This window comes from Haliotis rufescens, unplaced genomic scaffold (assembly GCF_023055435.1).
Source record: "Haliotis rufescens isolate VD_foot unplaced genomic scaffold, xgHalRufe1.0.p SCAF_11, whole genome shotgun sequence".
Classification (NCBI taxonomy): Eukaryota; Metazoa; Mollusca; class Gastropoda; order Lepetellida; family Haliotidae; genus Haliotis; species Haliotis rufescens.
Window position 1 is genome coordinate 30,616,462 of NW_025963791.1, and position 8,072 is coordinate 30,624,533.

An 8,072-nucleotide genomic window follows, 5' to 3' on the forward strand; every position below is an offset into this window, starting at 1 on the left:
AAGAACATGTTCGTTGTGGAAAGATTTTTCTGTGCAGAGCAGAGTACATTCTTGACCGAGATATGGCTGTACAGAGATAAGCAAGTGAGCATACACCGACTTTACTACCTGATGAGATTGAACACGTTCATGGATATAAGTATACTATAATTGCTGTCGGAATTTGTTGTGTGTATTTTTTCCGAATAAAAAGACAAAAATGTTTTACATTCAGTTGTTTCACGTCATGGTTAAGAATTTATCCCGTGAAAATTTGGTTTATTTAAACGTCTCTACGTTTGTGAGTTTATCCCTCTAGGGATGTGGTGGGTTGTGTCGGTATGTGAGTAGGTGAAGGATACACGAGGATAGTGTAGATACAGCGCGATTGGCGTAGGGATGTGGTGGGTTGTGTTGATATGTGAGTGGTGTAGGATATACGAGGATAGCCGTAGATAAAGTGTGAAGACTGTTGGTTGTGGTAGGTTGTGTTGATATGAGAGTAGGTGTAGGATACACGAGGATAGGCGTAGATATAGTGTGATGACTGTTGGATGTGGTGGGTTGTGTTGGTATGGTAGAAGGTGTAGGATACACGAGGATAGGCGTAGATATAGTGTGATGACTGTTGGGATGTGATGGGTTGTGTTGGTATGTGAGTAGGTGTAGGATACACGAGGATAGGCGTAGATATAGTGTGATGACTGTTGGTTGTAGTGGGTTGTGTTGGTATGTGAGTTGGTGTACGATACACGAGGATAGGCGTAGATATAGTGTGAAGACTGTTGGATGTGGTGGGTTGTGTTGGTATGTGAGTAGGTGTAGGATACACGAGGATAGGCGTAGATATAGTGTGATGACTGTTGGTTGTAGTGGGTTGTGTTGGTATGTGAGTTGGTGTACGATACACGAGGATAGGCGTAGATATAGTGTGAAGACTGTTGGATGTGGTGGGTTGTCTTGGTATGTGAGTAGGTGTAGGATACACGAGGATAGGCGTAGATATAGTGTGGAGACTGTTGGATGTGGTGGGTTGTGTTGGTATGTGAGTAGGTATAGGATACACGAGGATAGGCGTAGATATAGTGTGAAGACTGTTGGATGTGGTGGGTTGTCTTGGTATGTGAGTAGGTGTAGGATACACGAGGATAGGCGTAGATATAGTGTGGAGACTGTTGGATGTGGTGGGTTGTGTTGGTATGTTAGAAGGTGTAGGATACACGAGGATAGGCGTAGATATAGTGTGATGACTGTTGGGATGTGGTGGGTTGTGGTGGTATGTGAGTAGGTGAGTAGTTGTAGGATACACGAGGATAGGCGTAGATATAGTGTGATGACTGTTGGGATGTGGTGGGTTGTGGTGGTATGTGAGTAGGTGAGTAGTTGTAGGATACACGAGGATAGGCGTAGATATAGTGTGATGACTGTTGGATGTGGTGGGTTGTGTTGGTATGTTAGAAGGTGTAGGACACACGAGGATAGGCGTAGATATAGTGTGATGACTGTTGGGATGTGGTGGTATGTGAGTAGGTGAGTAGTTGTAGGATACACGAGGATAGGCGTAGATATAGTGTGATGACTGTTGGATGTGGTGGGTTGTGTTGGTATGTTAGAAGGTGTAGGACACACGAGGATAGGCGTAGATATAGTGTGAAGACTTGGATGTGGTGGGTTGTGTTGGTATGTGAGTAGGCGTAGGATACACAAGCATAGGCGTAGCTATAGTGTGATTGATGTTTATGTATCATAGGTAGGGGGAGGGGGATGCATGTATGCGGTACATGAGTATGGATACATGGGAGGACGGGACCAGGACAATTGCCACCCAGACTATTCCCTACGGTCAATTACCACCCGACAAATTGCCACCTGGGACAACTGCCACCAAGTAAATGGTACTACAACCGATAGATAGGACTATTTCAACCTAAAATATGTTTTTGTTATTAAATGAAAAGTGTCTCACTATTGCTGACAGTTAGATAAATAAACACGCGTTCTTGAAAGTAAGAAGTAAGCAGTGTTAATGTTTTTTTGTAAAACCATTATGTTTTCAGAGGAGAGGCTGAGTATTGGGTCAGAGTTGTATGTAACTTAAAATAACATATGATTGGTAAGCACACAACTCCCGCTCAATGACTCCATGATGACATATATTCCCTGTGAGTGATAGTGTTACTGTAAGAGGTGATTTACTGAATATAAATATATAGGGAAGTTCTTGATACCTTGATGGTAGATATATTATTGTTTATGAAGAATAATCGTTAATAAAGTTGTATTAAACTGTGTTTGATTCATTTTTATGTTTTGAACATATTTATTCATAATCGTAGTAGGTGTTCCTTGATGGCATTTGATATTAAATTATAACATCTGGATGGTTTCCTGTATGTCCAAAGGAGGGTACAAGCCCTGAATAATCAGGTTGTACTTGTGACCGTTTAAGTTTTACTTGAACTTTTGAACAAAGACTTTTATCCACAATGTATCCCGTTATTTACTGATTAAAGTAATCATAAACATGATAATGAATTTTTTTAAATGGGTGGGAATAGTCTGGTGGTAATTGTCCTGGGTCCGGGAGGACATGCAGACTTGGGGTCGTGTGAGTGGGTGCGCTTATAGTTTATTCTATACACGTCACATATTTCTGAAAGACTTTAGTGTCTCATAGGCGAGGTGTTATATCCTCCCAAAATATCTAGTATTTATATACTGTATAATGCGTAACACAAAATTCTTCTTATTCTTCTACTGCTGCTGCTGCCGCTGCCATACATCATCTAATGTGATGAACACTTACATATTTACTCTTTGCTTTGGCGACATACCCCCTCTTTATCCTGATCAATCAAGACACCTACGAGACTGATTTTGACAAATATTCGCACTACGGCCCAGCAGGGGATCAGTGAAGATTCAGTTGGCCACCGTCCTGCGAATGAACCAAGTAAACCAAGAGGTCTGCTCGCTGAATTTGCTAGTACAAACCGCCACACACACTTGCATCTTAAACGCGACGTTTTACACCTTTTCTACTCACCTCTAAATACTATTGATTTACTTGCACATGTCGCCCGTGAATAGGTAGTTCAAAGACCACTGTGTCACGGACAATATTTAGCAGCAGCATATCGCCACGACAAACGTAGACAGCTATTGATGCATTGTCTCCGCGCCGATGTGGTATTGATGAGGTATGGATTTCTTTGTTAAAATTGGTAAAGTATTATTTGCTGTAAAATTTGGATATAAACATTCTGTGTTTTCAAGGTACAGCTAGATGAGCTGTAGATTTAACCGCGCTAAATTGAATTTGAAACCTAACACTCGTTTTGTTTTTTTTAAAACAGGACCTTTTTTATCCAACACGTCAATTCTTCTTTGGGTAAAACCTCAGCACGGGTTTTTTTCTTCCCTATTTATCTGAAACAAATCCAAGTTTTTATGTAAGTGGCGGGATTTACCGGTAGAACAGGATACCTGTCATGTAGTTTTGTCTTTTTGCGCCCAAGGGAATCAGTTTCGGAAGATGGTTGTTCTCTGACATTCCTTGAAACAATTTCAATCTTATCGTATAGAAACATATAGTCAGGAGTATCAAAATTCTGCGGTAAAATTACGAAATTTCTGAGGTGAAATTCAAAATGTTTGCTGTAAAACATTACCATTTCCACCTCAAATACAGCTGACATGCCGTGATATAACTGAATTTCTCTTAAACTCGGCATTAAATCATATCCTTCAATGTTGAATACTCAAGGGTTAGAAGTATTATTGACCACATCGGGTCAATGCTGTATCGGCTATCCCACGTCAGGCAATGTTCAATTCCAAACAGTTCTTAGAAGGTTTAGTTTATTCGCCCTTCTTTAACCTAATCACAAGTTGATTAGAGTGAAGTTATTACAGAATTATGCAATGTTAGCTCGAAGGAGCGTCACGGACTTTTGTGGGAATGCATCATTCTTGCCATAAATGTATCTTTCAAATGCCAGAATAACGTACAGAGAATACATCAACATTATACTTTGATATCATGCGTCTTTTCTTTCCAGATTCCAAGAAATGCGGAAATGTGTCATTGTTCCATCTATTGTACTAGCTGGCTTTTCATAACACTACCTGTGCAATTGCAAAAGGGCCATTGAGCTGCACGATAACGAAAAAGCATTTTATCGGGTATGGCTTGATGGATTATTTATTAAACTGTATGATATAGGAATAACGGGTAAACTATGGAGAATATTAAGGCTCTCCTACAGCTCTATGAAATCATTTGTATGTTTTGAAGGATTTAAGTCGGATGCCTTTCCCGCGAATCAAGGAGTAGGTCAAGGTAGAGTAATGCCGCTGGCTTTTCACACTATTTATTAATGACCTCCTATATGAACTTGAAAACTCAGATTCTGGCTTAATTCTCCCATGGGGTAAATGCCCTGGGATCCTTCTTGCTGACGACACTACTTTATTGAGTATCTCAAATAAAGGCCTGCAAAATCTTCTTGATGTCGTTCAAAACTATGCTCATATGTGGCAGCTAAAATATAATGTAAGCAAGAGTGCAGTTCTATACTTTGGATGCCCAAACAATAAGGTTCAAACCACTAATGTATCAATTGGCGATATGCATGTTCCACAAATGAAATCTATTAAATATGCAGGTGTATATCTTAGTACAGATAAATCATCACTTGAACGTACAAAATCTGCATGTGAAAAGTTACGTGTACTCATCAACAGTAACCATAATAATGGGTTGTACTTTGGTGGTCTGAATCCTTTATCTGCAGCATGTATCTGGGAGAGGGTAATCTTATCATGTGGCCTCTATGGATGCAGCGTATGGGGTAAACTTCCTCTTAAAGAGTATGAAATGCTTGAAGTTGTACAACGTCAATTTTGTAAAAAAGTTCAGGGACTACACAGGCGCACTCCCAGTATTGTTGTATTGGATGCTATCGGCATCATGCCACTACAGTATTACATAGATAAAAGAGCACTCTACTTCTTAGGAAAGCTATGCAATGCAAAGTGTAACTGTGTTTTTAAAGTTATGTTTCTAGTTCGCCTGGGTCAATTTATGTGTACAGATAGTTTTACATGCAATGTATGGAGTAGAAAATCTCCGATATATAATATGCTACAACTTGTACAGAAGTATAACCTAAGTAATACACTTGTTAACTATGTCAATAATTGTCAATTTATTAAAAAGAAATGCTGGTCCAAGGCCGTAAATGATGCTATTAAATCTCATCGAGATGATGTATTTTATGTCCATCTTAATTCAAGACTCAGTCTGTCAAGATATGTTAGAATAAGATCAAGTACTGAAGACTATCTCTGGAAACTAGCCCTGGAGAAGTATGACCATTTAACTAATATTGCAAGGCTTGTATTCTATGGATCAGCTGAAATTGTCTCTAGAGAATGCTATTGTAAAACTGTTGCCAGTGATATTGTAAAGCACGACGTGTTTATGTCCTGCACGATCAATATGAATGACCGAAATTTACTTTTTAACACCAAATGTGATATCATGGATGTAAATGTTTTTGTTAATATTTGGGAGAAAGATTATGATATTATTCTTGCGTTCTTACTTGGGGGGTGTCGAACAGAATGTATTATGGAGCTAGAAAGAGATGTGTGGGCAGAAGTAATAATTAATGTAAGCCGCTTTATAAGGAAATGGCAACACCTGCTAGAAAACTTGTATGTTTATGCACATGTGTAAATATAACTTAATCATACCTGCATATTGTAATCTTCATTCAATTGGAGGAAACAAAGAATATCTATCTATCTCTATCTATAGTCAGGAGTATCAAAATTCTGCGGAAAAAAATTACAAAATTTCTTAGGTGAAATTCAAAATGTTTGCTGTAAAACATTACCATTTCCACCTCAAATACAGCTGACATGCCGTGATATAACTGAAATTCTCTTAAACTCGGCATTAAATCATATCCTTCAATGTTGAATACTCAAGGGTTAGAAGTATTATTGACCACATCGGGTCAATGCTGTATCGGCTATCCCACGTCAGGCAATGTTCAATTCCAAACAGTTCTTAGAAGGTTTAGTTTATTCGCCCTTCTTTAACCTAATCACACGTTGATTAGAGTAGAAGTTATTACAGAATTATGCAATGTTAGCTCGAAGGAGCGTCACGGACTTTTGTGGGAATGCATCATTCTTGCCATAAATGTATCTTTCAAATGCCAGAATAACGTACAGAGAATACATCAACATTATACTTTGATATCATGCGTCTTTTCTTTCCAGATTCCAAGAAATGCGGAAATGTGTCATTGTTCCATCTATTGTACTTGCTGGCTTTTCATAACACTACCTGTGCATTTGCAAAAGGGCCATTGAGCTGCACGTACTGCCCGTGCAGCAGTACTATGAACGGTATTAAAGAGCAGGGCTTTTGATTGATTGACAACATGCCAAGATTAAGAATAGGGCAAAGAAACAACGTTATAGGCCGCTTGCAGGCAGGGGAATCCCGATGCTGTAGCCAGGGTTTTCACTGTAGCGCCCAGCACCATCACAAGGCTATGGGGTCTGTTTCAACAGCATTGGTCAACACGCGATCGGCCATGGTCGGGACGACCAAGAGTATCCACCCCGCCCACGATCGCTACATCCGACTGTGCCACCTACGTGAAAGGACGACAACAGCCACCTCAACCGCATCTTAAATACCCAGACTGTGTAGAATCTCCGACCAGACCGTACGAAACCGTTTAAGAGCCGCAGGTCTACGAGCAAAACCCCCTGTTCGACGCGACATATTGAGTCGACAACACCGTCAACAGCGCCTGCATTGGTGTCGTCAACACAGGGTATGGCCTCAACTGCGATGGATAGATGTCTGGTTCAGGGACGAATCAAGATTTCTCCTTCGTCGACGTCCTCCCAAAGGCAGCCAACGGCAACGGTGTATTCCAGCGGGACAACGCTCGGCCGCATTCAGCACGGATCACAAGAGCCTGTCTACACAACAACAACGTTGGTGGTCTCCCCTGGTCCTCCAGATCCCCGGATTTGAACCCGATAGAGCACCTGTGGGATGAATTGGATAGACGTCTACGCCGTCGTCAACCACAACCCCAGACGTTGCAGAAGTTGGCTTTTGCGTTGCAGGCCGAGTGGGCAACCATTCCCCAGGATGTGATTCGCATACTCGTCTCTTCCATGGGCAGGATATATCAGGCCGCTATTGATTCCAACTGGTGGGGTGGGTGGGGGGGGGTGGGGGTGGGGGGGTGGGGGGGGGTGGGGGGGGGCATATGCGTAATGATGGTAGCTGACCTTCACTTTTCCTATGTACCGATGACTACAATCACCAAGTATTCTCTCCACAACATCTTGGCTCAATACCTTGTACGGTTCCTCGTATAAATATACTTTCCTACCTCATACAAATATGGCTTTGCGTTTTTCTTTTGAGGAGTATATATTCTCGTTTCAGAAAAAATGGATCATACTTGGTTGAAGTAACAGTAATTACAATACAAGTCCATGATACAAATAAGTCTGCTCTATAGAAACAATTGATCACAAGATCCCAAAATGAACATGTGTTGCTTGCTGTGGTGCGTAGACTGTGTATACCATTGAAAACACCTTCACTGAAACTGTACTGTTTTATTCAGATGCAAGCGTGCCTTATGCTGATCCGGAAACCACATCAGGTTAGTTGCATACAACAATTTCCCTTATTATTTTGGACGTCAACTTCATTGTTTAAAAAAGGTTTATCTTCGAAAATAATTTCAATATGTACAAAAGTATCACAAGTTAATAAACATTTAATAAAATTCATTTTTCAAACTGTTCCTTGATGTATCGTGGTTTGGGCACGTGACTATATTCACGCCTGTCGCATGTGTCGCCTCACTATCTGGCGTTGTTCATAGTATCAATCAATGGGTTGCTTCACCCTGACTGGAGTATATGCTGCAGCCATGATAGTCGCTAATCGTGATGGACGACATTGTGTTGGCTGTCACCACCAGACGAAGATATGCAAACTGGTAACCATGAGGGTAGCTGAAATACAGGATGTGAAACGT